We start from the raw sequence: 11,147 nt of genomic DNA, 5'->3' as shown, positions 1-11,147 counted from the left end.
CTAGTTCTTCCATGATAGGACTGTAGTTACAGATAATTCAGTCACACTTTACTTATCTAGTTTTTCCATGATAGGACTGTAGTTACAGATAATTCAGTCATACTTTACTTGTCTAGTTCTCCCATGATAGGACTATAGTTACAGATAATTCAGTTACACTTTACTTATCTAGTTTTTCCATGATAGGACTGTAGTTACAGATAATTCAGTCATACTTTACTTGTCTAGTTCTTCCACGATAGGACTGTAGTTACAGATAATTCAGTCACACTTTACTTGTCTAGTTCTCCCATGATAGGACTATAGTTACAGATAATTCAGTTACACTTTACTTATCTAGTTTTTCCATGATAGGACTGTAGTTACAGATAATTCGGTCACACTTTACTTATCTAGTTCTCCCATGATAGGACTATAGTTACAGATAATTCAGTCACACTTTACTTATCTAGTTCTTCCATGATAGGACTGTAGTTACAGATAATTCAGTCACACTTTACTTGTCTAGTTCTTCCATGATAGGACTGCAGTTACAGATAATTCAGTCATACTTTACTTGTCTAGTTCTTCCACGATAGGACTGTAGTTACAGATAATTCGGTCACACTTTACTTATCTAGTTCTTCCATGATAGGACTACAGTTACAGATAATTCAGTCACACTTTACTTATCTAGTTCTTCCATGATAGGACTGTAGTTACAGATAATTCGGTCACACTCTACTTGTCTAGTTCTTCCATGATAGGACTGTAGTTACAGATAATTCAGTCACACTCTACTTGTCTAGTTCTTCCATGATAGGACTGTAGTTACAGATAATTCGGTCACACTTTATTTATCTAGTTCTTCCATGATAGGACTGTAGTTACAGATAATTCGGTCACACTCTACTTGTCTAGTTCTTCCATGATAGGACTGTAGTTACAGATAATTCAGTCACACTTTATTTATCTAGTTCTTCCATGATAGGACTGTAGTTACAGATAATTCAGTGACACTTTACTTATCTAGTTCTTCCACGATAGGACTGTAGTTACAGATAATTCAGTCAATGAGGAAATCAAAGTTCCAAAAGAATTCCGTAATTTTATAAGGACCAGAAACTGAGGCAAAGGAACCGAATACATACATTTCATTATAAAATATTATAAAAACCAACGTGGACTATTTAATACGACAACATAGTGTGGAAAGTTACTCGGTAAGTAAATTCTAGACAAGATTCAATATATAAAACATGGACAGGGAATGCTGAAATAATAAACCATAAATTCTCGTGTGTAGACATTTCCTGATTTTGTTAAATTAAAGGAATCCGATATGACAACTAATTTTAATGTTTAAAAAACGCTTAAATCTTTCATCTTTTTTCTTCTGCTTCGCTATTCAGTGAGATAATAAGCCGGTCGACGTTTTTATGCATATTTTATTATATTTCTGGGCACTATCCTTGTAAGAATCATGAATAGTTAAATCAATGTCTTCTCGATAAAACTGTATTAATCACGCGTGCTTTAGCTCTAGGGTGTTTTTTATATGTAAAAATTTACTTTAGAGTTAATTGGCATTATGGATATCAAATCGCGTGAAATGGTTTCCTAAGAAATACAAATCATATAATGTACCTCACACAAGACATCGACAAAAAAAATGGCAAAAATCATCCACGCGAAGAATGCCTTTGAATGCCTTTAGAGCGTTAATGAATTCCTTATCTCTCCCTCCTCATATTTAATCGCTTTAAATTTTTTATTGATCTAGAAATGTCTGGCTGAAAACGTTTTTGTTTTTTTTTCATCCAGTTTTTAGAGCGATTTATAAACTTCGTATTTTTCCTGTGGGCCTACAAAAACAATGGTTGCCTTATCTTGTTATTTTTTTGTCATTTAATCGGAATTTCACACGCCATTTTGGTTTGGGGGAAATTATTGAAAAATAATTAGTAGAGATCTTATTAAATACTCTACATCTTTATCGGTTCTAGTTAAACTGTTTATCCTTTCAATAAAGTTAATTTATATCGTAAAAGACTGGGTTGTTTAAGTAAAATTGGTAAACTTTTTTCGCTTACAATAGAAAAAGACACATCATTGCACTTTGCGAATATATAAATAAATTTCCAGCTTACATGTTTAAGTAGCATCAGAAAAATTTAGATTCATCACTCAGTTCTATATATATATATATATATCGGGTGTGATATTTTACGAAAATCATCGTTTTTTTTAATTATTTCACGAGTAAAAGTAAACTCTTAGGTAGAATCCGGATTTCGATACCCGTGGTGGGCAGAGCACAGATAGCCCGTTGTGTAGCTTTGTGATTAATTACAAACAAACAAACCTATCGGTATTATTCTGGTTTAAGAAGCTCATGATAAATCTGGAATTTTTCTATAATATTTGTTTGCTTGTTTGTTTTGAACTTATAGACTAGAGACAAGATAGCTAGTCAACACCACCACCCACCTCTAACTCTTGGGCTACTCTCGTTTTACCGAATAATGATATTTGACTGTCACTCTTATAGCGCGTCCACGGCCCTAAAATTTGAAGGGCCAGCAGGACTCGAACCATTAACTCCCCGATCCACAGTTCGGGCATGTTAACCAAGAGGACACTATTGATACACTTTATTATATATATATATATATATATAAATGTACTAACTTTAATAGTCAGTAGCGACATATTTCCGATCAGCCAATCACATGGCAGCTTTTCTATCGCTGGGGGGAATGTTTAACATTTCAAAATACTCATGGCAACATCTATGTTTGTTGAAATTTTACCAATCTAATGATATTTTGTTTTTCTTTTCTTTTATTTAATACTCTAATCTCAAAAGATCGTTAAAATAATAAAAAAACTAAATTCCATATGGAATATAGTTATTTATTATAGTTGACTACAAATGGCACTTTTGATTAGTTGGAGATGAATTTCTAATATTTTCTTATTTAGAATTAACTCTGAAAAAATAAAAATAAAGATTTATTTAACGTGGCTTCACGTGCATAATTTATCTAGAAACAGCATTCTACTCAGGAAAGAAAAAAGTGGAAGTCTTAAACGTCAGAAATATTCCTTTCTTGCGACAGAAAAGAAAGTTTTTACTTCGTTGGTTTATATTATTTTGTTTTTTACTGGATTTGATGGAAAAGGAGGTCACGTTGTTATGTCCAACGAAATTCTTGTATTACCAAGTCTAAGTCGTTCAGCCTTCTTCGTGTTGACCATCTTAACAGAACGGCGAGGCGTGGACAGTGCGAGTGCATACCATGTTAGGCTTAAGTAATGAGAGACAAGAATGCATATTTAGTAACAGACCGTGTTAGGCTTAAGGAATGAGACAAACTAATGCATATTTAGTAACAGACCATGTTAGGCTTAAGGAATGAGACAAACTAATGCATATTTAGTAACAGACCATGTTAGGCTTAAGGAATGAGACAAACTAATGCGTATTTAGTAACAGACCGTCTACTGCAAGGGACTTCTGCGTTGTTGGCTTTGGAAAAACTGCACTGCCAGTAAATACTCAGATTTTTTTTTTTGCTCAGTACATAATTCTGAAAATGCTGTTTTATCAGAGAAATGTAGAATAAATATTCAACGTTATTTTACAAGAAATAGTAGCCGTCAATAATTTATGGTCTAGGCTTTATAGAAAGATGACAAACTTATATCTAATTTATGATATTATTCCTATTCATTAACTGAATCACCTCACGGTTCATCTGCCCCTCCCTAGTAGCTCAGCAATAAGTCTGAAGGCCTAAAACATTAAAACCTGGGTTGCGATACCCGTGGTGGTCACAGCACCATCTACATTTTTTTTAACGTTAAGATATTGTAAGGTTTGGTAAGACTGGCACAAAGATGTCTACAAAGGATAAAACACGCTACGTTTTCTATGAGGGAACGTCAACAACGTCCGCTCCGAGGGCAATATATTCTATACATCACAAACGATTGACCTCAGAGGTTTGAAACAACACATGAAACGATCCTCCCACAATATGATGTGATCATTCTATTCCTTAATGATGTGATCATTCTATTCCTTAATGATGTGATCATTCTATTCCTTAATGATTTGATCATTCTATTCCTTAATAATGTGATCATTCTATTCCTTAATGATGTGATCATTCTATTCCTTAAGTGATCATTCTATTCCTTAACTCATACGTTTCTTGACCTCAGAGGTTTGAAACAACACATGAAACGATCCTCCCACAATATGATGTGATCATTCTATTCCTTAACTCATACGTTTCTTGGATCATTATGAGAAAAATGTTTCGTCTTTTATTATTTGTAGTTTTCCGACCTAGCCCCACTTCAGAGAGGAAAAATAACAAGCATATTAGCCCATGTTGAACCTTCAGTCAAAGCACACTGATTGTATTAATTTACCTTACTCAACGTTTAGCTACATGTAATAACTTTATATTCATAGTTTTCATTCCTCTGTGGACAAAAAACTAATGATTTTTACTAATGTAAGCTTGAATTCTGAAAGAACCTAGCAAACATTTGAGATATGCTGTTTGGAATGTTAATTATAACTTACCATGATGAACACGTTCGTATTGTGTGTTCTTCTAGCAATATAAAGGTTAAGTCAGCTCGTGGAGGTATGCAATTGGCTCATTTCGTCGCAGTGAATGGAATAATGTAGATAACGGTGTGTGTTTTGAATTTTCTATCATCGTTTATATGGTCGCAATGGGCCTACGTTCTTTAAAATCTAAAAGGGCTAAGAAGCTCATACTGTTTACAAATCACTACGTGTGTGTTTTACCAGCCACTCAGGACAAACAACGGACCTGTGTTTTACCAACCACTCAGGACAAACAACGGACCTGTGTTTTACCAGCCACTCAGCACAAACTACGGACCTCTGTTTTACCAGCCACTCAGCACAAACAACGGACCCGTCCTGAGTGGCTGGTAAAACTCCTGAGTGGCTGGTAAAACAGAGGTCCGTAGTTTGTGCTGAGTGGCTGGTAAAACACAGGTCCGTTGTTTGTCAAACAACGGACCTGTGTTTTACCAGCCACTCAGCACAAACAACGGACCTGTGTTTTACCAGCCACTCAGGACAAACAACGGACCTGTGTTTTACCAGCCACTCAAGACTAGCTGCTTTCCCTCTTCTTTATCACATCTAAATTAGGGGCGGCTAGCACAGGTAGCCCTCGCGTAGATTTTGCAAGAAACCTTAAAGCTATCATATGGTTTAGGCAAATGACCGTTTGTTGACAATATGGTTATCATGTGGCTTAGGAAAATGGTCGTTTGTTGACAACATGGTTGTCATGTGGCTTAGGGAAATGGCCGTTTGTTAACAATATGGTTATCATATGACTTAGGCAAATGACCGTTTGTTGACAATATGGTTATCATGTGGCTTAGGAAAATGGCCGTTTGTTGACAACATGGTTGTCATGTGGCTTAGGGAAATGGCCGTTTGTTAACAATATGGTTATCATATGACTTAGGGAAATGGCCGTTTGTTGACAACATGGTTATCATGTGGCTTAGGGAAATGGCCGTTTGTTAACAATATGGTTATCATATGACTTAGCGAAATGTCCGTTTATTAACAATATGGTTATCATATGACTTAGCGAAATGTCCGTTTATTAACAATATGGTTATCATATGACTTAGGGAAATGGCCGTTTGTTGACAACATGGTTATCATATGACTTAGCGAAATGTCCGTTTATTAACAATATGGTTATCATATGACTTAGACAAATGTCCGTTTATTAACAATATGGTTATCATATGACTTAGCGAAATGTCCGTTTATTAACAATATGGTTATCATATGACTTAGCGAAATGTCCGTTTATTAACGATATGGTTATCATATGACTTAGGGAAATGTCCGTTTATTAACGATATGAATAAAATATACAGAGTTCACCTTGAGAGAATAAACTAAGGCGAATATAATTCCATAAAATCTCCACTAACATTCATACATTATGTTTTTAATACTCTATTTGATGCTTTAAAGTGTTTGTTTTTATACGTGAGCCATTTCAAAAGAAACTGATAGCACGACAAATGTTTAAAAAAAAACAGGCAAACAAGATGGTGGCGAAATTTATTGGACTGGTTATCTAAATATACAAATAATATGTCAGGGCATGAATAGGGATAATTACTATATTTAATGATCCTACGTGTTTACTTAACATCATTAATGTCAGCTTTTTGATCCTACGTGTTTACTTAACATCATTAATGTCAGTTTTTTGATCCTACGTGTTTACTTAACATAATTAATGTCAGCTTTTTGATCCTACGTATTTACTTGACATCGTTAATGTCAGTTTTTTGATCCTGCGTGTTTACTTAACATTATTAATGTCAGCTTTTTTATCTTACGTGTTTACTTAACATCGTTAATGTCAGCTTTTTGATCCTACGTGTTTACTTAACATTATCAATGGCAGTTCTTTATCATAAAAATGTTATTTTTATGATGGTTTTGACCAATTCTATGCCATCGTTCATAACATAAGACAGGGCAGATTCTGGTCTGTGGTGCTATTTCTAAAAGTCTGTACAATTTTCAGGTTTCTATACACTGTTATAAGTCAAGTGAGAGTTAAATATCAGTTGTTTGTACACAATGATGGACTACATTTTGAAATATTCTATACACTGTTATAAGTCAAGTGAGAGTTAAATATCAGTTGTTTGTACACAATGATGGACTACATTTTGGAATATTCTATACACTGTTATAAGTCAAGTGAGAGTTAAATATCAGTTGTTTGTACACAATGATGGACTACATTTTGGAATATTAGTAATTTTTAACTGAAACAAGATACCAGTTTTCTTGAAAGACAATGTTAAAAAGATAAAAGTGGACAATGCCAGAAGGTTAAGAGTGGACAATGTTAAACGGTTAACGTGAACAGTGTTATAAGGGTAAAAATGGACATTGTTAGAAGGTTAAGAATGAACATTGTTAGAAAGTTAAACGTGGACGATGTTACAAGGTTAAAAATGGACAATGTTAAAAGGTTAAAGTGAACACTGCTAGAAGGGTAAAAGTGGACAATACTAAAAGGTTAAAAATGGACATTATTAGAAGGTTAGGAGTGGATAATGTTATATAGTTAAAGTGGACAATGCTGGAAAGTTAAACGTGGACGATGTTTCAAGGTTAAAAATGGACAATGTTAAAAGGTTAAAGTGAACACTGCTAGAAGGTTAAAAGTGGACAACACTAAAAGGTTAAAAGTGAACATTATTAGAACATTAGGAGTGGTTAATGTTATATAGTGAAGGTGGACAATGTTAGAAGGTTAAAATGGACAATGTTAGAAGATTAAAAGTATAACATGCAAGTACGAAATTACGAATTATTAAAGCGAGTTTACTTCTTTCGTCAGTAATATGTGCCAGATACTGTTCAACCTTGTTAGTCACTTTCAACTTATTATATGATATGCAAGTGGACTGAATAAGGCGTTACATTTGAGGGCGTTGGTGAATCACGCGGTTCGTTTAAAATAAAGGCACTCACATGTAACTATAGTAACATGTAATTACGTACTTACAAGGCTGGCTATACTGTCAACACCTAATTAAATGACAGTTCAACATTCACAAACAGGTAAATTATACCTCGTGATAATGTGTCATTTATGAAGACTGGATTGATATATATATATACATGACAATTAGGTCCGGTAAATGTTTCGAGCTTCTAACCTACATTTATTACTCCGTTTTTTTCATCTGTGTTTATTACTCTGTTATTTTCATCTGCGTTTATTACTCCGTTGTTCTCATTTACATTTATTACTCCGTTGTTTTCATCCACACTTGTTACTCCGTTGTTTTCATCTACACTTATTACTCTGTTGTTTTCATCTACATTTAGTACTCCGCTGTTTTCATCTACACTTATTACTCCGCTGTTTTCATCTACACTTATTACTCCGTTGTTTTCATCTACATTTATTACCCCGTTGTTTTCATATATACCCATTACTCCGTTGTTTTCATCTGCGTTTATTACTCAATTGTTTTTATCTACATTTATTACTCCGTTGTTTTCATCTGCGTTTATTACTCAGCTGTTTTCATCTGCGTTTATCACTCTGTTGCTCTCATCTACATTTATTACTCCGTTGTTTTCATCTACATTTATTACTCCGTTGTTTTCATCTCCGTTTATCACTCTGTTGCTCCCATCTACATTTATTACTCCGTTGTTTTCATCTGCGTTTATTATTCTGTTGTTTTCATCTACATTTATTACTCCGTTGTTTTCATATGTGTTTATTACTCAGCTGTTTTCATCTGCGTTTATCACTCTGTTGCTCTCATCTACATTTATTACTCCATTGTTTCATCCACACTTATTAATCACTTCTAAAGTACAGTGATTTTAATTTAGCTACTGGTCCCTTAACTCCTTCGGCCATAGGAATTTTCAGGCTGGGCGTAGCTAAATTGTAAGTGTGCCCGGAATGTGAATCCAAGGATTGATGGTCGTGGGTGCTCTATAACAGTGACGTATAAATCATTATTCCATTAGACAAGAGTATCCCATGAGTTGGCGGTGAATGCTGTTGACCAACTGCCTTCCCTCTAGTTTATCGGTTCAAAGTTAGGGACGGCTATGCGCAAATAACCCTTGCACAGCTTCAATATTACAGTTTTCAAGATATTAACCCTAGAATTGTCGACGGGTGTCTATTGGATATCATTAGGTTTTTTTTTTTTTCTAACACATTATTCTGAATTGATTCTACGTATTAAGATTTTTTATTGATATTGCATAAAAATGAAAGATTTCACCCAAAACATGGACTAACAAAAGTGGAAGGTTGAAATACCGTCTATACCTTCAAAGTGGTGGATTGAAATATTTACGGTCTAAAACTTTCAAATGTGGCGTTGAAATTTTACGCTCAGACCTCCTAAACAGGTAGGCTAAAATACTGTTAGTCTTGAAAGTTAAGAAATTTCAAATTACAATTTATTTAGGACAGTTTGTTGTCCATTTTCATAAAAGTTTAATCTAACTCTTAGCATAACAAATAATATAAGTCATTACCTTGGTAACATGGCATACAGATGTTGAGTACTTTATATTAAAACTATTTAGGAGCTTCACAACGTCGTTACTGTTTGTGTAGCCACGTCCAGTCGTGTTCTATCTGATAACCATGCATCTTGACAATAGTTCTGCAGCGTATTTTCCGTTTCAAACGGGCTCCATTGTAAGGCTGTCACGTCCGAAGCATAAAAATCCTCCCTGCAAGCTTTCCACAAGTCATCTAATGTATGAGAACGACAGTTTCCTAGCACTCATTTAAAGGGATAGGTACGTCTTCATATCTAACAACATAAAAACCTGTATCACTCTCCAGCAACTTAGGGTATGCGACTGTTGAGCGAGAGGCATAACTGGAAGCTTTATCTTGATGAGCCCATACCCTGGTAGTCTCATTTTCCGACGGAGTACCTTCTTAATTTTGCTAGGTACTAATATTGCCCGGGGCACGTGGATGAATTTTATCATTGACCTTTGAGTTCGGGATTCTCACCTGTTACAAGACGCAGCATTTTGCTTATCACGACAGGGGGAATGACTTGTTGCATATCTCTTTCTGGTTGGTCCTGGTGTACTAAATTGATCCATATTTCTTTGTTTTGCCAATGCCGTTGGGTACAAAGGATATCCCCATTTCTAAAATTCTAAATCTTCGATCGGAAGGTATCTTCATGACCTGAGTGTATGAATATGTTACGCACCCTTCTCAAAAGCGATCAATTTTCAGTAGCATCACACTATCTACAAAACGCCAAACAGTGTCATGTTAGCTTTGGTTGTCACGTGACTTGCTCATTTGCATATTCAACCCTGTACTCCTTGAAATTTTCCATCGCATAAGCAAACTTTGTTAATTTGTTCTTAATGCACACAGCTAATCAATGAGCTCTCAGTGCAGGAAACGAACTTCGAATTTTACGGTTATTGAGCCCTTTCGTACAGCTTATTGTGTACGTATCCGCAACGTTTCGAAATACAGTCTATAGTAGACATGTTCACAACCGTAAAATACAATCTACAGTAGAAAACCAACACTTCAGAACGGTAAAATTAAAGTCTCAATGTACTTGTTTATCCACTGACAGGCCTTTGTTGTTGTTTTCGATTTGTATAAAATTTCATTGTTATTTTGTTCGATCGTATTAGGCTAGCGACACCGTTCGTTAGATTACTTGCGAACAGTGAATTGGGTTAACTTATCCCGTGAAAAAAAAAAAGGCAAGGTCACGCTATAAGCCAATAGGCATTATTCTTTTCATAAAGACAATATGAACAGTAGTTTTGGGCAATTTACCTGTCAGAAGCAGGATTCCTGTCGTGTACTCCAGTAGAATTTAGAAGGAGCTAACGCGATATGTCCAATTATATCATGCATAACATTTTTAAACCGACACACTTTGATCGATGTTAACCCCGGGACGCTAGCTAAAGCGAACGGTTGCGTAGAAGGGAGGTTCCGTCGGTCTGGCCGCATACCCGCCGGGCGCTCCGGGTAACTACTTGTGTGCCTACTCTGCTATCAAATAGAACTTTACAATTACCTTGGGCGAGGCTCAAATTTACTGTCACATTAATTAGATTACAAGTCATAACTCATAAAACATCCTAAAGAAAAAATTTCTAATCACACGGCGCGAGAGTTCAATAATATAAGTCTTCAAGATAGAAACAAGAGATCCATTTTAAAAAGTACATAATTTTATTATAATCAGCCTAGAACCATTATAACACAGCTGGGCGAACAGTAGGTAAAGACCTGAAGGTGAAATAACAAAAGGCCGTTCAAAGAAAACGTAAATTATAGCTGGGTTATCACCGAACGTCGTCGTAACCGATCTCATGTGCCCGTGGTGTTGAAAAATGTCAAAACGGTTTAGCTGATCATATTTCTTACTGTTTTCAGGGGAAAATAAACATTCGAGACGCTCAGTTACAAGTTCGTTTTGAATTTAACACAAGTAATTTATCAACTGAGTTTATAACAATGAAAAATGTTTCTTAACACTCTCGAGAGATGGCACTGGTTAAGAAGTTCGATGAC

Source organism: Limulus polyphemus, unplaced genomic scaffold (genome assembly GCF_000517525.1).
Source record: "Limulus polyphemus unplaced genomic scaffold, Limulus_polyphemus-2.1.2 Scaffold3464, whole genome shotgun sequence".
Lineage (NCBI taxonomy): Eukaryota > Metazoa > Arthropoda > Merostomata > Xiphosura > Limulidae > Limulus > Limulus polyphemus.
Note: the sequence above shows the minus strand (reverse complement) of the source record.